Genomic DNA, 22250 nt, shown 5'->3' with positions numbered 1-22250 from the left:
AGGTCTTGGTAGATTTGCAGTGGTCTGATACTCCTTCCATTTCAATATTATCGCTTGCACAGTGCTCCTTGGGATGTTTAAAGCTTGGGAAATCTTTTTCTCGGACTTGCCTGGTGTGTTCCTTGTTCTTCATGATGCTCTCTGCGCTTTTAACGGACCTCTAAGACTATCACAGTGCAGGTGCATTTATACAGAGACTTGATTACACACAGGTGGATTGTATTTATCATCATTAGTCATTTAGGTCAACATTGGATCATTCAGAGATCCTCACTGAACTTCTGGAGAGAGTTTGCTGCACTGAAAGTAAAGGGGCTGAATAATTTTGCACGCCCAATTTTTCAGTTTTTGATTTGTTAAAAAAGTTTGAAATATCCAATAAATGTCGTTCCACTTCATGATTGTGTCCCACTTGTTGTTGATTCTTCACAAAAAAATACAGTTTATATCTTTATGTTTGAAGCCTGAAATGTGGCAAAAGGTCGCAAAGTTCAAGGGGGCCAAATACTTTCGCAAGGCACTGTATATATATATGGGGGACACAACCATCCCAGCTCTGCAAACTAACATTCAAGACTCTTGGTGCGAAGAGACAGAATCATTAGATCATTTGTGTTGGTACTGTGCATATGTAGCTTGTTTTTAGTCGCAGGTTGAGGAATGGCTGAAGAATAGCAACATTTACCTAGAACTAATACCACTGTTGGGTGATTTAAAAAGTAATAGTCAATCAATCAATAATATAATAATACTCTTAGCAGAAGTGTTTCTTTAATTTACAATATGTAGAATCTATGAGAATAGAAAGGTTCAGAACTTTAGTGAAACATCACAGCACAGTTAAAAAATATATGGCAAATAGAAATCAAAACTGGTATTTAGAGATAGATGGGAGGCGTTGAGTGGAGCTGAAGGATGGAATATTGACAAAATAAAATATGGGGGATTGGAAATTATGCAGACAATTACATTGATGGAAGCCACAATCTATCTGCAATATAAATAACAATACCTATCACATGACACATTTAATGACAGCATTTTTTCCCCAAACAATGTTTTTCGCACAATTGGTATTTTGAAATTTGCAAAAGACAAATGACAGCGGCAATCAACCATAGACATAGATTATGGAAGGCAGTCGGAAGGAGGCAAGAACAGGTGGGACCATTCTAGCGAATGAGAGAGCAGATACTAGTTATTACAGCTTCAAAAGTCAAAATTGGTTATCATAAGAATGTGCTTTTTGGTCTTAATTTAGAGTTGCACTATGCAGAAATTGTTCCACCATTTCCTGGTTGCTAAAACTATAATAGTTCGCCTAATTTCCTTTATGTGACAAAATAAGATAGTATAGTGTAAAGAATCATTGTACCATCCGTGTATACGATAACTGCTAGAAATAATAGAACACCATGAAACATCTAAGAAGCCAGGCCTGGTATTTATAGCGGATTTTGAAAAGGCCTTCTCTAAAGTAAGACCACATTTTATTTATAAATGCCTCGATTGTTTCAATTTCAGTGATTCTCTTATGAAATGGGTAAAAGTAATGTATAGCAACCCCAGGTGTAAAATAGCAAATAGCGACTACTGCTCAGAGGGTTTTGAATTGTCAAGAGGAGTTAAACAAGGGTGTCTGCTGTCCCCATATCTATTCATTATGGCCATCGAAATGCTAGCCATCAAATAACAACAAACTATTAGAAATCCAAGACTTAAAAACAAAGGTGTCCATGTATGTCGATGACTCAAGTTTTATATTAAGTCTGCAAGCTAGATCCCTGCAATGTCTCATTGAAGATCTAGGTAACTTTTCTGGACTAAAACCTCATTATGATAAGTGTACAATATTACATATTGGATCTTTAAAAAAATACAACTTTTACATTACCCTGCAGTTTACCTATAAAATGGGCTGATGGTGAAGTAGACATACTTTTGGTATTCATATCACAAAATATATAAATGAGCTCTCCACATTCAATTTCAATAGAAAAGGTATAAAAATAGACAAGATCCTGCAATCACGAAGAGGTAAATACCTGTCTATTTATGGAGAAATTGCCATGATTAATACCTTAGTCATATCTCAGTTTACTTACTTACTTATGGAACTGCCTACTCCTGATGATTAGTTTTTCAAATCATATTAGCAACAAATATTTAGCTTTATCTGGGATGCTAAACCAGACTAAATAAAGCGTGCCTATCTATATAATTAATATGAACTGGGTTGGTTCAGATGATTAAATATAAAAGCACTAAACCTCTCTCTAAAAACTTTACTTATCCAAAAGTTTTACTTGAACTCTAAATGGTTCTCAACTAGATTACTAAGAAAAGCTCATCCATTGTTTAAAACGTCTTATGGCTGAGATCCCTTTAACGGGATCAATATGACAACAGCCAGTGAAAGTACAGGGCACCAAATTCAAAACAACAGAAATCTCATAATTAAAATTCCTCAAACATTCAAGTATTTCACACCATTTGAAAGATACACTTCTTGTTAATCCCATCACAGTGTCCGATTTCAAATAGGCTTTACAGCGAAAGCACCAAACGATTATGTTAGGTGAGTGCCTATTCACAGAAAAACAGCTAAAGAGAGGAGTCACAAAAAGCAGTAATAGAGATAAATTAATCACTAACCTTTGATGATCTTCATCAGATAACACTCATAGGACTTCATGTTACACAATACATGTATGTTTTGTTCGAATAAAGTTCATATTTATATAAAAAAATCTCAGTATACATTGGCACGTTATGTTCAGTAGTTTCAAAAACATCCAGTGATTTTGCAGAGAGCCACATCAATTTACAGAAATACACATCATAAATGTTGATGAAAATACAAGTATTATACATATATATATATTATACATTATACATATTATAAACTTCTCCTTAATGCAACCACTGTGTCAGATTCAAAAAACTTTACAGAAAAAGCAAAACATGCAATAATCTGAGTATGGCGCTCAGAGCCCAAAACAACACCCGTCATGTTGGAGTCAACAGAAGTCAGAAATAGCATTATAAATATTCACTTACCTTTGATGATCTTCATCAGAATGCACTCCCAGGAATCCCAGTTCCACAATCCATGTTTGTTTTGTTCGATAATGTCCATAATTTATGTCCAAATAGCTCCTTTTGTTAGCACGTTCAGTTCACATATCACAATTCATGACGCGCGTTCACTAGGAGCAGACGAAAAGTCAAAATGTTCCGTTACAGTCCGTAGAAACATGTCAAACTATGTATAGAATCAATCTTTAGGATGTTTTTAACATAAATCTTCAATGATGTTCCAACCGGGGTATTCCTTTGTCTGTAGACATCCAATGGAACAGAGCTCGCTCTCACGTGAACGAGTGTCACCAGCTCGTGGCTCTCTGGCAGACCTCTGACTCCCCTCTCCCCTTCACAGTAGAAGCATCAAACAAGGTTCTAAAGACTGTTGACATCTAGTGGAAGCCTTAGGAAGTGCAACATGACCAATATCCCACTGTATCTTCAGTAGGGAATGAGTTGAAAAACGACCAACCTCAGATTTCCCACTTCCTGGTTGGATTTTTTCTCAGGTGTTTGCCTGCCATATGAGTTCTGTTACACTCACAGACATCATTCAAACAGTTTTAGAAACTTCAGAGTGTTTTCTATCCAAATATACTAATACTATGCATATATTAGCAACTGGGACTGAGTAGCAGGCAGTTTACTCTGGGCACCTCTGGGCACATTATTCATCCAAGCTTATCAATACTGCCCCCAGCCATTAGAAGTTAAAAATGTCCTTTTTGCCTTTATTCAGATTGCCATGTCTCATGTTTGATTAATTGAAAATGAAACTTTTTTCAAAGTATCTCTCTTTTTCAAACAAGCATTGCAGAACTGGCTAGAATTTCAATTTCCTCCCCCTGAAAAGATAGAACAAACATTACAACAAATATTATGGCTAAACTCTAATGTATTGGTTAATAAAATACCTGTATTTATGGAAAATAGTATTTTTTGTTTGAAAAGGGTATTTTGTTTTTAAATTATATTTGAAATTGGAATGGTAGAGTTATGTCTTTCATGGAGTTATCAGAATTGTAAAGGAAGGACTGCTCAATCCAAAATTACATCCAATTGATAACAGCGTTACCCCAAAAATGGAGGACAGGTGGCAGCGGGAGGAGGTTGGGAACTGGTCTGTCTGCCCAATATAAAGGATCAAAACTGGCGGAGGAATAAAAATAGCATATACCAGTTTCATTTGTGGACCAGGATGTTGACAGCTGTGCCGTACAGATTGCAAAATAGTTGGGAAGAGATTTTTGATGTACCGATTCCATGGTACAGGGTGTATGAATTGATATATAAAATGTTGCAAGATTCAAGACTTCGTGCTTTTCAGCAAAAATATTGTACAGAATTCTTGCCACCAACAACATTTTGAATATTTGGGGCATACAATCATCGCTGCTCTGCAGATTTTGTTGTGAGGATACAGAATCATTAGACCATTTGTTTTGGTATTGCTCTAAGGTAGCCTGTTTCTGGTCTCAGGTTCAGGAATGGCTGAAAATGACATTGATAACAGTCAAATTGCCAGGTTTAGAGGTTCCAAAACCCTTCTATGGATTATATGTCTATGGCCACAACACAACAAGCTGTTCCACAGATATAAGAAGTGATTGGAGGGGGTAAAAAGGTTATTGTGCATTGGTGAGCACACCAAAGACAGCATTAACGATAAGTAAAAAAATAAAGATGGCACTTCTAAAAGCCTATTTCACACCATCACCAGCTTTCACGCCATCGTCTCTCCTACAGCAGCACCCTGGAGAGGCGCGCTGGGAATGGACAAGATAAATATTTTGCACCTCTGTCTTTGAAAAGGTGTGAACTGCTTATCATAGGACAGCATCAGCGTTCACATAAAAAGCCCATACGCCACTGGCTGTCATTGTGTTTGGCCAGAATTATGTGAGATTTGTGTTGTTGGATATGCGTCTTGGTCAGTTTAGCTCAGAAAATGAGGCCCTCTTCAAACCGCCTAATCCTACCTAATGAGCGGGTCAGCTCTGCCTGTATTAGCGGACCAATCGCGGTCTTCTGCAGTGCAAAATAAAATGTATCTGGGTTGACACAGCTTTCTGCAGCGTGGGGGATATTGTTTTTCTCCCATAACCCCCCCACCCATGCAAAATATTCACAGCACCCACATACAACTTCCCACAGCCATGCCAGTCGATCAGTTACCATCATAGAGCGTTCTTCCATCTGTTGGGGATAGTAACAGTCATAACGATGTCTGCAGCGCTCTCCAAATGTAGTGGTCTCCTCAGTCATTCTTCAAATCACTGATTATTTGTTGGCTCTATGTTGCCACAGTAGGGACCACTCATTAAGGAGAGAGCCGATTCAGTCTAATTGAACCAATTACCCAGTTAATTGTTCTCCCGTTTTGCAATGACCGCATTCAAATTGTCTCCATTAGAGGAATTCCCATTGTCTCCTTCCTTGCATTGTATCGTTGTCATGTTTGTTTACACTATGCTATTAAATGGAGCATGTAATGCAATGATTTACTTCTAAAGAACCAAAGCCAAACCAGACCAGGGAGGGAAATGGAAGTGCAACAGAGATTAGTTCTAGTTGTTTGTTGTTCTTTAGCCTCGTCGAGAACCAGGCTTACCTATACGGAGGGGTGTCACGCCCTGACCTGAGTATTCTTTGTTTTCTTTATTGTTTTGGTTAGGTCAGGGTGTGACATGGGTGATGTATGTGTTTTTGCACTGTCTATGGGTTTTGTAGGTTTATGGGGTTGTTTAAAAACCCACCACCCTATTACACTATTGAAACCTATTTGGTCCTAGCTCAGGCCAACGGCCTGGGAGGACGGGATTCAACCACTCAACACACCCTGTAACTCTTCTGACATCAAATCTCGTACACTCAAATTGTTCTCTGCAGCTGCCACCGCACGACCTCTATTTTCTGCAACTGAAGTTCCATCGCTGAAATACAGTTAACTATTGCTATGAACGTTATAAAGTACGTCTTACTGAAGCATATATCACTCAAGGTCCTATCCCTCTGTGTTGGCACAGATCTACTGCTCACACGAATCCTCTCAGGATCCCTCCCCATTGACCCATCTTCCTCTACTTTTTAAAATATTTTTTTTATTTCATCTTTATTTAACCAGGTAGGTCAGTTGAGAACAAGTTGTCATATATAACTTTCTTCACTGCCTCACCATATGACACCCTCTGCACTACTCTAACACTGGTAACCTCAAACTGCCTCTCTCATACTGGACACTTCTGATCCCCAACCCCATGGGCACCCCTACAATTAACACATTTCTTTCCCCAATACTACACATTCCTTTGTCTCATGCCCTTCTGCACACCTACCTCCCTCCTACACACTGCTGCCACATGCCCATAAGCTTGACACCTGTAACAACGTAATGGATTCGGCACAAAAGCTTGTATGGGATAACAGAAAAGCTCGTACGGGATAACGGGCAAAGACTCAACATCAACTCAAAAGAACTCTTCTGTTCAATGAGTCTTCTGTTCCACCACTCACGCCACCCTGTCTGCGTCACACCAAACAATGAGATTCACAAATACCTGGAATCTTCCCCATCAGATGGTCCACTTTTTCATGTACAGCTACCCCAGTATTCACTCCTTTCAATGGCACTATTTTTTGAGAACATAACAAGCCACAGCTCTTGACCCCATTCGTGTGGCGTGGAGCGCCTGCTCCCTCTGACTGGCAGAAACACAAACAATTATCACAAGACCACTTCGTATTACCTTCACCGATTCCACAGCAACCAACTCCATTTTCACCCACCCTGAAACCACAAAAGGCAGGGGGTCTAGTTTCTCTAAAAATATGACTCATTTTTTGTGTACTTGCAATGTGGAGGAGGTCGAAGAGAGTGAGGGAGGTAGAGGGTGAGCTTGAATCGGTTGAAGATGGTGGGGAAAAAAATAGTCATATTTTTATATTAAAAATATGACTAATTTTATTCCCGCCATCTTGTCCTGGCTTCCAGGCCAAGGCAGCAACTTGCCCTTTACACAGCAACCTGGAAACTCAACATGTCACGCAAATGCAAATAAAAACAGAATAAAGCTGATTACTTGTTATATCACTGTGTAAATTGAGCTGAATACCTTTAAAGTAGACTATTTCAATTTCCTCCTTGATTATGAAGGCAACGTCCGAATGCAAAATAACCAGTCATTCAACAACGTAAATTGTATGATTAGTGGAAGTAAATCAATCTCCATGTCATACCACGCATTGTTCCTCGGCGGTGACGTCACCAGTCGGACGAGTGGATTGTGGTGGAGGCAGCTTGCGCTAGAGGGGGAGAGAACTAGCAAGCAGCGAGTGGAATAGCTGGGCCAGAGAAAGGAATCGTTCTGAGAAACCGAACCAAATACGTGAATTTAGTTTTGTTGCGCTTTTGATCACGACTCGGTTGGTTTGTGAAAAGGTTTTCTGTTTCTTCCCCAGTGTGTGTTGCTCTCCAGTCCCCGTTGCTCGTTCTCGTTGGAGTGAACACCAAGGTAAGGACAATTTTCAACTGAGCGTAAAGTTGGTGTGGTCGCCCGGGCTTGATGTTTGTGGCGTGAACTATAGGCTATGGCTGCTGTGTTTTCTTTTCACAAGTGGAGTAGTGCAAACTATGACACGTCAGTGGGTACAAACATACAAAATAGCCTATCCATTGTTTGGTACAAGGCCTAGACGTGGACAATATCCATGGACCATGTTGTCCGTTCACTAGTATAGACCGTCACTTTCTGATTCTTTAGGGCACTGTCTTTGTGTCCACACTCCACACGGTGCAGTTGATAGGCTATATGTGCGTTATTACAGGCTTCCAGTAAAATATGGTTAACATACAAATGTAATGTTTTCCTTTTACATTAAAGAATGCACTTATTATATTAAGTAGACTTGAATATGTTATTACCGAGTAGCCTATAGCCTTCGACTCATTCATTAACATCACTTGTGCTTCCACTGTTTGAAACCGTCGTGTTTGGTTTACATCGCAGGCTGTCTGTTTTCTTTAAATAATTCTAATTGCTTCCCAGTTTTTCCATTTGTTTCAATTTGTTTTGTGCTTAAATCAATTGGGGAATTTCTAAATGCTATCCCATAGCCTATTGGCTTGTTCCACACTGGGTCTACAATCCGAAGATCAAATTCCCGCATACAGCTCATATTCGTTGGGATGATTATTGTTAGCCTATTGTATCGCTGGTTGTTACACTGTTGCTTTAACAGCTGCGCTTAGATGGACATTAAACACTCTTCATAGCACACTTTTCTTTCTCCACACATTGCAGAAAGTGATGTTTATTTGCCAGAATTAAAGAGCTTCACATTGTAGGCTACTGTAGCCAACATGGTTTACATACAGTAGCCAGTTTTGCAGTCTGGCTGCTCTCACCCACAGCCCAGACAAAAGAGCAATGACAGCAATGTGTAAGTAAATCCCATTAGAATCCACCATGGTGTGTCCACTCTTTTGTCTACTACAGTTCAAAAACTAATGTGCGGTTTGATAGCCTGAAATGCACATGGTTTTGAGTAGCCTAATGTAGCTTCCAGTTTCTATCCACCTACACCCCACAGTTCTCTAATGTTATTCCTTCCATTAGGCTTCCGGATGTGTGAAGTGGTTCCAGCTGAGAGGTACTGGACTTTACAGTCAGGCCCTAATACTATTTTACTCACATTATACTGCAAATGCCGCATAAATGCCAGAACTAACCCATTTCGCTCCTAGATGTGGACAATAGCATGAACATGTTCTAGGGATTAAGAGACCTGTATGGAAACTGAGTTTATCAGTGTTCTTCTCCTTATCAGACAGTTTTATGTGATGACAGATTAAGGTACTGTAGGCTATCTGGGACAGTCACACAGTATGGACGCTCAGGGGTAAGGTGTAGTTTCAGGGCGCACCCACAGCGCCGCCACACCCCTGTGTTAAGGTAGGTCACCGTGGCAACACAGTTTTTATGGTACACGGTTTGCTGTTGCAATGACAGGTATGTGTGTGGAATGCAGGGTTTGGCGTTCTCTGTAGTCCTGTTGTTAAATTTGGGAGGGGACCTGTTTGATTTTGGCATTATGTAAACCACTGTTTGCTGACTGAGGAAGGGCAAGCCATTCTGCTGCTCTGTGTGGCCTGCACTTTTGTTTTTGGTTGGGGGGAAACGTGGCCTAAAGGACAGAAGTCAGAAACTACCAGAGTCTTCTCGGCACACAACCATTAACCTCAATCCACGCCTAAAATTATCAACGAATCACCAAGCTGTTGATTAGTTGAAGGGGTGTGTTAGTGCCTGGTTAAAGGGAGACTTCGGGATTTTGTCAATGAGGGCCTTTATCTACTTCCCCAGAGTCAGGTGAACTTGTGCATAGCATTTTTATTTCTTTGTGTCCAGTATGAAGGAAGTTATAGGTAGTTTCGCGAGTCAATGTTAACTAGTGTTTGCTCAGTGACTGGAAGTTTACGGGTGTCTGCTAGTGTGCACGTGAAACTACCTCTTCTTTCGTATACTGGACACAGAGACAAAAATGGTATCCACAAGTTCACCTGACCTCTGGGGAAGTAGATAAAGGGCCTCCTTGACAAAATCCCAAAGTATCCCTTTAAAACTTACAATACAGAAATAGATTGAGCAACACTGCTGTACAACCTGATTGGAAATCAAGGTGCTAAATCATTTAGTGCTGACAGTAGAAATCATTAGTTTGTTAGCGAGACCGAACACTAGCCTAGCCCAGTTGGGTTTTCTATGGCTGACTCAACCGTTTTAAGAAAGGCCGACACAACAGTCTTAAACTCAATCACGTCAGGTCTGATAAAGGGGATACCTAGTCAGTTGCACAACTGAATGCATTCATCGGAAATGTGTCTTCATCATTTAACCCATCTGAATCAGAGAGGTGTGTGGACTACCTTAATCAATGTCCAGGTCATGTGCGTCCGGTGAAACGAAAGACCGTCATGCATCCCAGACGAAACAGTTTGTTAGAGTTCATGCATATATTACAACATTTTGTGACGTTTTTGTTCAGACTTTGGTGAGGTTTTTTGGGGGATTTTTGGGAGCACACTTTTTTCTGGAGATAGACTTCGTCTTTGAACTTTAGTTTATGCCCCTGCATCAGTGATTGGTCAACAGTAGGCATTCTTCAAAAGTCTTTGTCATTCAACCAGAGACGACTCGTTTTCATGCAGATTTTCCTTTAAAAATATATATATACATTTGTGCGACTAAGATCTCATCAGCAAAAACTTATTAACTCAAATCTGTCATTAATTTTCTTAGATTAATTCAGACTATATTTTGAGGAAGTGTACTGGCTACGGTGTCTCAAAATGGACAAACTGCACTATTGCCCCTTTTTTTGTTTTTCAAGCGAAGGTCTTTCAAGGGAGTTTGAGCACACTCGTTCGGCTGGGCGTCAGCCAAACTGAAGCATGCTGACGCCTTAAACCTGCTTTGTCATATCACAACAACTATGGGACAGTGTTCTTTCTTAAATAGCCAGAACATTTAGGCCTAATGCTATCACAACCCACCATCCTACTGAGCTCTGGAATTTGTTGTGTACACTCTGTGCCCCTTCAGTGACATTATCTGATTTTACACAAAAGAGCTGTATGGAGCTCCCACTTGGTCTGGTGTATTTGTAGAGAGGGTGTATTGACCCCACTGTGAGAGAGAAACCACTATTTGTCCCTTGACGACATGGGCTCTTTCAGGCTCCTAGACATATAAACCTCTAATGCGGCGGTCTCCAAGTCCGAGCTACCGAATTCTTACATTTTTTAAAATATAGGCTACATGCAATGGTAAAGAAACCTCATCTGTTGTGCTTGTTATAGAGAAAATCAACAAGCTCCACATCAGAAGCCATGTTGGAAAACCACTGCATCATAACACAACTGATTTGGTAGCAAAGTAGCCAATGCTGAAAATATCTTTCTGTGACCTCTTTCTCCCACTGCAAAATGTTAATCTTCCCAAAAGGGGTGGACTAGATGGGCACAGACCCAGATGAATGGATCATCAGCGGACATGGAGAGAGATTATTTCATACGGGCAGATAGAGTGATGGGAGCCAAATCAAATGTATTTATAAAGCCCTTCGTACATCAGCTGATATCTCAACGTGCTGTACAGAAACCCAGCCTAAAACCCCAAACAGCAAGCAATGCAGGTGTAGAAGCACGGTGGCTAGGAAAAACTCCCTAGAAAGGCCAAAACCTAGGAAGAAGCCTAGAGAGGAACCAGGCTATGTGGGGTGGCCAGTCCTCTTCTGGCTGTGCCGGGTGGAGATTATAACAGAACATGGCCAAGATGTTCAAATGTTCATAAATGATCAGCATGGTCAAATAATAATAATCACAGGCAGAACAGTTGAAACTGGAGCAGCAGCACAGCCAGGTGGACTGGGGACAGCAAGGAGTCATCATGTCAGGTAGTCCTGAGGCATGGTCCTAGGTCTCAGGTCCTCAGAGAGAGAGAGAATTAGAGAGAACATACTTAAATTCACACAGGACACCGGATAGGACAGGAGAAGTACTCCAGATATAACAAACTGACCCTAGCCCCCCGACACATAAACGACTGCAGCATAAATACTGGAGGCTGAGACAGGAGGGGTCAGGAGCCCAATGGTTCTCATTGTTATTCTCCCTCTAGTCATTGTGGTAATCTGGAGCATGGCAGTCAGGGCAGGGCAGCCGTTAACCGTGGCAGCCGTTACAGTAATAATGGAACTGAACACACTGTGACCCAGGAAGAGAAAGAGGATTTGTTGTGCCATTGAGAAGACAAGACACAGTGACGGCAATCGACAGTGGTGTTAGTGTGTTTTGTTCTGTATGCCATATCGATCTGTGCACACACACATTGCAAGCCTAATGATAACCTGGGGAGAGCAAATGCTGAAGAGATTCATGCCATTATAGGCACCCAATACATGATTTCATAAGAACCGGCCCTTCGAGCTTGGAACACTTAAAGAGTTCTCCGGACACAGACAGTTCCAGGAGTCTTTGGCCTTTGGCTGAACCTTCTTAATTCTGCCCTCTCATCAATTATGGTTTCACAGCCTTCACCTTTCCTCTGTTTTATTACAGAGTGTACCAGCTCTCCCTCTTCGTCGCTCTTTGTTGCTCACTCACTCTCCCTGGCTCGCTCTCTCACTCATTCTCCCATTAATGATTTTAAGCTGTTTATCTCACTTCTGTCTCAATGCTCCCACTCCCATCCTTCCCTCCCTCTTTGCCCTCTCTCTCAGGCCCTCACTCTGCTTGAGTCCACCTGAACCTCCAATGCCCTTGTGTCACCACTGGGCACCCAGCCTAATCCTGTTCTAGGGATGCATATATGGACAGAGAGGGGGACAGATAGGGAATGGGATTGGTATAGGGAGTGGGAGATGGCACTGGCATGTCTCTCTCACTACCCATCCACACCCCCAGCCCCTTAAACTAGGCCCTTAAAAAGACTGACCTCTCCCATGGATGCTGGAGGACAGGGAAAATAAATTGAGCATGCTTGGGAGTCACTGAAAAAATGTGTTAACTTGGTGCGTCATGAAGACATTACGTACAGAGACCGTATACAGACTGGCAGTGTGTAAGTCCAAGAGCTTTAGAAACTCCACAGGGGCGGGGGGGGGGATTTCACACCACCACAACTCTCCCTATTTGTCCCCCTCGAACTGATGTCTCCATCCCCTGACAGACAAGAGGCCATTAATTCATAAACACCCTCAGAAGTGCTCGTTAAAGAGTAATTAAGGGTCGAAGGCACTCCCGTGCCCTCTCCCAGTTTGCATGGCTGGCTTCGAATTACCCCGGTGAAAATTGCCACTTTGGGCCGTGGAGCAAGACGGAGCGAGCAGCGAAACCCAACACTCCCTGAGAGAAAAGAGAGTCCTCAGTTCAGGACCTCCACACACACACAGTTAGGTAATCGCTGCATCAAGGTCTGGATTTACTTGGCTTGCTATCTAGTCACAGGAAATACAGTGGGCGGCGGGATTCTGTGTGTGTGTGCACTTGCCTTTGCCTGCCACCCTAGGTGCAGCCTGATTGTAGGGCTCCCAAGTAGCGCAGCGGTCTAAGGGACTGCATCTCAGTGCTTGAGGCGTCACTACAGACACCCTGGTTCGAAACCAGGCTGTATCACAACCGGCCGTGATTGGGAGTCCCATAGGGCAGCACATAATTGGCCCAGCATCATCCGGGTTTGGCCGGTGTAGGCCGTCATTATAAATAAGAATCTGTTCTTAACTAACTTGCCTCGTTAAATAAAGGTAAAAAAAACATGTATGCTGAAACTGAAATACAAAGACAACATAATTTAGTTCCGTGCAACTCGTGCACTCTCCCTGACAACTCGTGCACTCTCCCTGACAACTCGTGCACTCTCCCTGACAACTCGTGCACTCTCCCTGACAACTCGTGCACTCTCCCTGACAACTCGTACCAGTGCTGTTCTGTGAACGTTGTGAAAAACATCCTTTCAACTTGAACACTGGGGTACTAGTGTGACTCCCCCAGAGGCAGCAGTCATATGCTGCTGCCAGTTTAAAGCAGCCAGTCACTAAGAGAAGGCAGGTTGCCAGAAGTAGCATGGAGCTGTGATTTTCCCCATCTGCCTCCTGGCTTCAGTCATGTTCAGATAACAACCCAGATCCCCCGTGTGTTCTGAGGAGAGGTCAAACCTTCAAGGAGCTGGACCGGTATTACAGAGAGAGGGGAAGGCCGAGTGAAGGGTAAAGAGATGGGGGGGAGAGAGGCAGTGGAAAGATGGAGGGTACAAGGAATGGAAAAGGTCAGGCTAAAGGAGGGAGGATGGAGGACACGGTTCTTGAAATTTAAATAGCGAGGGAAGGTAGGGACGGTCCTATGAACACACAGTAACTGGTAGAAGAGTGATGTTTGTCAATTTGATTTAGTTAGAGCATGAAGGGCCTACCAACATATCTACTAAGTGGACACTGCAATCTTCTCTCTCTATCTCTCTCTCATATACACACACACACACACACACACACACACACACACACACACACACACACACACACACACACACACGTGTTGTGATATTTTAATGGGTTTGCTGCAGGACATCAGTTTGGCTCAGTCCCAAAATGATGGAGAATGCTTTCATGAGTGGCTCACACCTGTCCAACGGCCTCTCTGTCTCTGGGGGTGTAAATGGCATTTCTCCTCTCATGAAAAGGGAGAGGTTTTTTTCACTCCATCTCTTCTCTTCTTACCTCCCCATTACTGTGTTGGATGTGATCCTCTGTCCCGCTGGCTGTGTATGGATCACATAGCCATAGCCATGATGATGAGATGGCTGTCAGGGTTTGACGTGGCTGCTATACCCTATCCCTGCTATACCCTATGTAGGTGTAATATGGCCTCCTTTGCGTACACACTCACACATGTTGAGGATGCACTACGAAACCACTATTTTATGAGACGGATGGCTTAAGAGTAACAGGGTCCTCGGGATTACCAGGGCCAAACAAATACACAGTGGACACAGTGATGCCTGTTGAATGTGGCTGTTCAGTGTTTTGTGTGACAGGGTTTCCGTGGAAGGAGACATCACCATTCTGCCTGGGAATACAAAACATAGAAACACTTCTGTTGTCAAGAGCTGGGTTGTTTAGCATGCCATTTTCAGGGGGAAAACCTATTTCATGGGTTGTTATTCTGTGACTACTTGTTATGGTGTAATGCCAGAAGTTTGTCCTGACCAAAAAATGTCAAGCTCGACAGACACACACACACACACGCGCACACACAGGTTGATGCAGCAAGTCGTGACATTTATTTATTTTGTCCTGGGCCAGAGATGTTCCACCACACACAGACTGCTTTCGTTTCTCTCTCTGATTGTGCGTCAGACTTACTCCCTGGGTCTGAGGGCCTTGTCACAACGTCAGAGCAGGGCTTGTGTATATATAACGCACACATGCTTGGGCAAGGCAAGCAGGACAGCAGTGACTCACCCCCAGTATATACCCGCTGCTCACCAGGCCAAAGGCCATGACAGACTCACTCACTCACACAGAGAGATCTCTTCAATCAAATAAAAAATAAATCTAATTTTATTTGTCACATGCGCTGAATACAACAGATGTAGACCTTACAGTGAAATGCTTACTTACAACCAACAATGCTTTAAGAAGTTTTTAAAAAAAGTGTTAAGTAAAAAATAGAAAATAAAAGAAACAAGTAATTAAACAGCAGGAGTAAAATAACAATAATGAGTCTATATACAGGGTATTACGGTACAGAGTCAATGTGGAGGCTATATACAGGGGGTACCGGTACAGAGTCAATGTGTGGGGGCACCGGTTTGTCGAGGTAATATGTACATGTAGGGAGAGTAAAAGTGTCTGCATAGATAATTCACAGAGCGTAGCAGCGGCATAAAAGAGGTGTCTGGGTAGCCCTTTGATTAGCTGTTCAGTAGGCTTATGACTTGGGGGTAGAAGCTGTTAAGAAGCCTTTTGGCTACCGCCTGCGGTGCGGCAGCACAGGAACTATGGTGGTCTGCTTGAAACATCTTGGTATTACAGACTCAGTCAGGGACAAGTTTAAAATGTCAGTGAAGACGCTTGCCATTTGGTCGGCGCATGCTTTGAGTACACGTCCTAGTAATCTGTCTGTGAATGACCTGTTTAAAGGTCTTACTCACATCTGCGTGATCACACAGTTGTCCAGAACAGCTGATGCTCTCATGCATGTTTCAGTGTTACTTGCATCGACACGAGCATAGACGTAAATTAGCTCGTCTGGTAGGCTCGTGTCACTAGGTAGCTCGCGGCTGAGCTTCCCTTTGTAGTGTGTAATAGTTTTGCAAGACCTGCCGCATCTGACGAGCGTCAGAGCTGGTATAGTACGATTCTAGTTTTGCCTGTTTATGGTTCGTCGGAGGGCATAGCTTCCGGTTTAGAATTCCACTCCTTGAAAGCGGCAGTTCTACCCTTTAGCTCAGTGCAGATGTTGCCTGTAATCCATGGCTTCTGGTTGGGGTACGTACAGTCACTGTGGGGACGACGTCATCGATGCACTTATTGATAAAGCCAGTGACTGATGTGGTGTACTCCTCAATACCATCGGAAGAATCCCGGGAACATATTCCGGTCTGTGCTAGCAAAACAGTCCTGTAACTTAGCATCTGCTTCATCTGACCACTTTCTTGTTGACTGAGTCACTGGTACTTCCTGCTTTAGTTTTGGCTTGTAAGCGGAAATCAGGAGAATATAATTATGGTCAGATTTGCCAAATGGAGGGCAAGGGAGAGGTTTGTATGCATCTCTGTGTGGAGTAAAGTTGGTCCAGAGTGTGTTTCCCTCTGGTTGCACATTTAACATGCTGGTAGAAATGAGGTAAAGCGGACTTGATTTTCCCTGCATTAAATTCCCTGGCTAATAGGAGTGCCACCTCTGGATGAGCGTTTTCCTGTTTGCTTATGGCCGTATACAGCTCATTGAGTGTGGTCTTAGTGACAGCATCGGTTTGTGGTGGCAAATAGACAGCTATGAAGAATATAGATGAAAACTCTCTTGGTAAATAGTGTGGTCTACAGCTTATCATGAGATACTCTACCTCAGGCAAGCAAAACCTAGAGACTTCCTTCAATCCCTATGTTTCTTCACCCATCAGTTACTTCTGGTGAACCACTGTGTATTTAAGAGGTTGTGTACCAAGTTAGTTTTCCGTCATAAGTAATCATCTTGCCCTGAGTTATTGGCTTTAGCTCAGTGAGCTAACATTGGCGCTCTCTGGTCGGCGGCGCTCTCTGTTCAGCAGCGGTCTCTATTTAGCAGCGATGTCTGCTCAGTTTGGTAGCTGATCGAAGCCACTGGCTTCTCATTGGTGTTGGAGGGCCAGTAGGAGGCACTCTTTCCACTGGTCTAAAAAATATCCCAATGCCCCAGGGCAGTGATTGTGGACACTGCCCTGTGTAGGGTGCCGTCTCTCGGATGGTACGTTAAACGGGTGTCCTGACTCTCTGAGGTCATTAAAGATCCCATGGCACTTATCGTAAGAGTAGGGGTGTTAACCCCGGTGTCCTGGCTAAATTCCCAATCTGGCCCTCAAACCATCACGGTCACCTAATAATCCCCAGTTTACAATTGGCTCATTCATCCCCCTCCTCTCCCCTGTAACTATTCCCCAGGTCGTTGCTGTAAATGAGAACGTGTTCTCAGTCAACTTACCTGGTAAAATAACAGATAAATAAAATAAATACCCACTCGCCGTCACTCATCTCGCTCATTGAATTGACTCAAGCTAGCCACAAGTTATGACTGAGCTCAATCGTCATGAAACGCAAATACAGCGATAAGTTTCTCTCTTGGTTTCATACAAACTTTGAGAAATAACTAGGAGCGCCCTCAATGTGTTTTGTTTGGGAAGTACTTAGTATTGTAAGATGCTCCCGAGTGGTGCAGCGATCTAAGGCACTGCATCTCAGTGCTAGAGGCGTCCCTACAGACCCTGGTTCAATTCCAGGCTGTATCACAACCGGCCGTGATTGGGAGTCCCATATGGCAGCGCACAGTTGGCCCAGTGTCATTAGGATTTGGCTGGGGTAGGCTGTCATTGTAAAATAACAATTTGTTCTTAACTGACTTACCTAGTTAAATAAAAAACAAAACAAACAAACCAAAACAATACATCCTGACCAAACATCCACAGCATGACAGTAAACCCAGGGACTTCTTTCAGAACAGGGCAAAATGCTTCAGGACAGTTGAGTACTTCAGCTAGCATGGAATTATCATTTTATTACGTGTTGATAGTACTCCCTTAACTTTGCTTATTATATCTCATAGTAGTCGATGGGAGTTTCTCTTTCAAACAATCCCCTTGTACACAGCTAATAGCTATCTAGCTAACGTTAGCCAAAGCAAGCTAGCTAGCTAGCTACTGATAGTTCAACCCTAAGTAACCGTACTGATGAAAGAATATCAGGCCTGCTGTTAGGGATGCACGATATAGTCGGTGAGCATATCGGAATCTGCCGATATTAGCTAAAAATGCCGGCATCGGCCCGATGTCTAGTTTAACGATGTGTAAAACTGATGTCAAAGCTGACGTGCATACCTATATAACGAAGGTAGATGACGTGCATACCTATATAACGTAGGTAGATGTTGTAATGACTCAACAAAAAATGCACCGCTACATAGAACAAAAGCAAAAAATTAGTCAGGGTTCTCAACTCTGACGCACTTAAAAAAACAAGTACAGAAACAGACTAAAAAACGAAGCCCAGAATAGACCTGCTTGTTGAAAACTTCAACCAGCCACACACCTCTTATTAGGAGTGTTTTTGTTTGTTTGTTTGTCTTTCTGGTCAACATCTGTGTGATGTGATCAGTTTATTCTAGTTCATAGTAACAATGACATATTTTATTTTAAGTCACAGTTCCAACAATCATTTCTACAGTAAGATGTACAATAGGCCTGACCATTAATCTGTATTGTTACTTAGGGTTGCACGATCAAATGGAGCCTGTGTGTGTTCTGTTAGATACCTGTGTGACGCAATCAGATTCTTCCTGTTCAGAATGAAAATTACTTATTGTATTTTAACAGCAACAGTTCCAACCTTGACGAATATGTAAGTGTTTGTAATGGGGAACAATAAACACCCATAGCTATTCATATGGGTATCTAATTTCATTGTTATTGTCTATATTGCTACAGTTTTAGGCATAAGGGCAATGTAATGTACCCATATTTACGTATAGTTGCATGTTTTCCTAAGCTTGGGTCCCGTGCTGAAAAAGTTGAAGAACCCAATGGCTATTAGCATCGAGCAGTAATGTCATCTTCCTCAGGGCTTGAAGTTCAGTTGCAAGGGTACACGACTGCCTTGTGTAGTCAGATGGAGGGCTGGGAGATGTATCGAATTCATGTTTTTGTTCCAAATGCCTGTTCCAAATGCCTGTTCCACAAGAATCAAGCTTTTTTTGTATTAGTTTTTACGTGCGTTTCTTGTCCGCTTGTTCTCATGTCGTCTTTTTAGTCTCGTCTCCTTCTGTGCTGTGTGTACATTCCCATTTACACCAGAAATCTGCATATAATGACGAGATGCTCATGTCTCCCACCTTAACAATGGGAGTCGTTGTCCCAAAGGCGGGAAGGCAGGCGACAAGCTTAGGTCCAAAATAATCCCATAGAAACGCATTGGGCTTCTTTTGGATCGATTTTGGTGAGAGAAACTTCTCTCTTTTTATACACACACACCAAGCCCCTCCCCCTGCCACTCACACCAATTTAAGTTTAGATATCACTTCTTCCTCTCTGACATTTGCGTTTGAGGTTTGGCCCAACAGAATCGGTCATATAGATACCGAAACAAACATTGAGACATTATTTTACTGTAATAGAGGTAGGGCTGTCCCCGACTAAAAAATAACTTGGTCGAACGAAGGTCTTGTATCTTGTATCGACCAATCGAATGGTCTAAATGATAAAACCTGTATTTTTTCATAGACACACCCTATGCGTTTTAATAAAATCAATTATATATGCATTGAGCTTGTCTGATGCAGGAAGCCTAATGGTTAGAGCGTTGGGCCAGTAACCGAAAGGTTGCTGGATTGAATCCCCGAGCTGACAAGGTAAAAATCTGTCATTCTGCCCCTGAGAAAGGCAGTTAACCCACTGTTCTCCGGTAGGTCTTCATTGTAAATAAGAATTAGTTCTGAACTGACTTTCCTAGTTAACTAAAGGTTCAATAACAATAAATAAATACAATTTAAGGGTGTTTGATGAAATCAGACACACATGACTTGAGGGAGCCAGAGATCAAGATAACCAGGAAATATACCCTCCTACTGGTTATTGAAGATTCTGCCGTTACTCTCCTGAAGTTGCGCGTAATAGGCTACATGAGGAGTCTCCAACCTTTCTCATGTGGAATGGCAATTTATCTGACCATTTCTACCGATCTGCGTTGCGTGCCAGTTATGGTTTTCAGATGCACATTTTTGTGGAACGGTTTCATTTCATTTAGAATTTTTTTGTCTCAACTAATCCAATTGCGCGCAGAGCAGACACTACTAAAACAAGAGTATCAATGAACATTGATTTTGGAAAAAGTATGCTCAGTTTGTCTCGCGGCATTGCACATACCACTAGCTGCATTTCAGCCAACGTCTGTTATACTAGCTGTCTAGTCTGTTTTTAGAAATGGACAATAATCATAACACACAATTATATAAGGAATTGTCAACTCGTTCTCATTCTGAGAAATAAGGTAGACCACTTGAGTTCAACATCTGAACGAAGTGGACAGTCTGACACGCTGTTCAAACAGTTGGAGATGGACAGAAGGGTTTGTTCATAACAATTCAAATGTTCCACCTTGTTCTAGTAAATAGATCAAATGTGTCTAAACTTGAAATATAAAGATTAGCTGGCTACTCACTAGCATGTGGGCTTGTGCTAGAGAGATGAGACCTGTGTTAATGTTCTGTAAAACCTACCACAAGAAGTTATTATTAGTGAATGTGCATTATGCATAGTTCTGGGTCAATTTGTAACAAAAAGGGAAGAAAATTGATTTTGTACAATGCCAGATCAGTGCTTATTTTTGATAAAATGATTAGTGGGGCTTATATTTAGTGTAATTTCACACACCCTTAATTCATTCAATTATTGCTGACAGTTTGAAATGCAGTTTATTTGACCTTTTTAATTGTAGAACAAAGCTTATTTAGAGAGACAATTTGAAATATGTAGATACCATTTTTTTAGGCCATGTTGCCCAGCCCTAGTCAGACGTGTTGTCCAGCCCTATTCAGACATGTTGCCCAGCCCAATTGTAGTACCAGACCTCTTCACCCCCCTTTTAAGGCTTCTACGTGTCTTAACTCAAACTCGTAACATGAACACCCACGTGCACACTGGTCTGCTGCATCTGTTCTCCCAGGTAGGCACGGCACCGGTACTAATGAGCAAAACAGGAACAGTTCACTAACAGGAGTAGCTTGGAGGTTCGTGTTTCTGTTCACGTACTTGTGAACAGCGAACGAGAGAGTTTGTGGCATCTGAAGCTAAATCTTCCTCCACATTGATTCTGAAGTTCAGACAATGTTTTCCCCCTATACGTGTTTGCTGTGTGTGTGTTCAATTCAGCTGGCGTAGTGGTCTCCATTGTGTTGAGTGACAGATAGTTAGGTGGAGCTCTACTAAATCAGAGAACACATGCATCATGTTTTGACAGGTGTTTTAGCAGCCAATCACAGGAGAAGGACACAGCCTGACCTGTACTAAATGGCAGGGTAAACAGTAGTGGGAGACTAACCTGCAGGTAACTGGACACTAGTGGCATCACATTCCCTCTGTGTGCTGAGTGTGTATAAGCTACAGACAGCTGAGTTTACCCTTTGAGCTAACTGTTTTGCTTACACCAGCAGATCTGTGTTCTGCTCCACTGTTTCTTACTCTTTCCTACATACCGGAGGGGTTGTGTAGCGTGGAGGGGTTGTGTAGCGTGGAGGGGTTGTGGAGGGGTTGTGTAGCGTGGAGGGGTTGTATAGGGGTTGTGTAGCGTGGAGGGGTGTGTAGCGTGGAGGGGCTTGTGCAGCGTGGAGGGGTTGTGCAGCGTGGAGGGGTTGTGCAGCGTGGAGGGGTGTGTAGCGTGGAGGGGTTGTATAGGGGGTTGTGTAGCGTGGGGGGTTGTAGGGGTTGTGTAGCGTGGAGGGGCTTGTATAGGGGTTGTGTAGCGTGGAGGGTTGTATAGGGGTTGTGTAGCGTGGAGGGGTTGTATAGGGGTTGTGTAGCGTGGAGAGGTTGTATAGGGGTTGTGTAGCGTGGAGGGGTTGTATAGGGGTTGTGTAGCGTGGAGGGGTTGTATAGGGGTTGTGTAGCGTGGAGGGGTTGTATAGGGGTTGTGCAGCGTGGAGGGGTTGTTAGGGGTTGTGCAGCATGGAGGGGTTGTGTAGCGTGGAGGGTTGTGAGGGGTTGTGTAGCGTGGAGGGGTTGTTAGGGTTGTGCAGCGTGGAGGGGTTGTATAGGGGTTGTGTAGCGTGGAGGGGTTGTATAGGGGTTGTGCAGGGGTTGTGTAGCGTGGAGGGGTTGTGTAGCGTGGAGGGGTTGTGCAGCGTGGAGGGGTTGTGAAGCGTGGAGGGTT

At 42.8% G+C, this 22250-nt stretch overlaps 1 protein-coding gene across 2 annotated transcripts in view; it reads left to right on the top strand.

Annotated features, from left to right (window-relative positions):
* The first annotated feature begins 7326 nt into the window (after positions 1 to 7326).
* The window catches only part of LOC112225355 (cytoplasmic protein NCK2-like), a 60864-nt gene continuing 45940 nt past the window's right edge, over positions 7327 to 22250 (top strand). The window contains exons 1-2 of one of the 2 annotated variants that reach the window (XM_042306530.1): positions 7327 to 7595; positions 8700 to 8733. The gene's annotated coding sequence lies outside the window, so the exon portion shown is untranslated. The remainder of the gene's footprint in view (positions 7596 to 8699; positions 8734 to 22250) is intronic. The other variant, XM_042306529.1, reaches the window with a different exon arrangement.

Source organism: Oncorhynchus tshawytscha, linkage group LG26 (assembly GCF_018296145.1).
Source record: "Oncorhynchus tshawytscha isolate Ot180627B linkage group LG26, Otsh_v2.0, whole genome shotgun sequence".
Lineage (NCBI taxonomy): Eukaryota > Metazoa > Chordata > Actinopteri > Salmoniformes > Salmonidae > Oncorhynchus > Oncorhynchus tshawytscha.
Note: the sequence above shows the minus strand (reverse complement) of the source record. Positions and strands in the feature narration are given on the sequence as shown.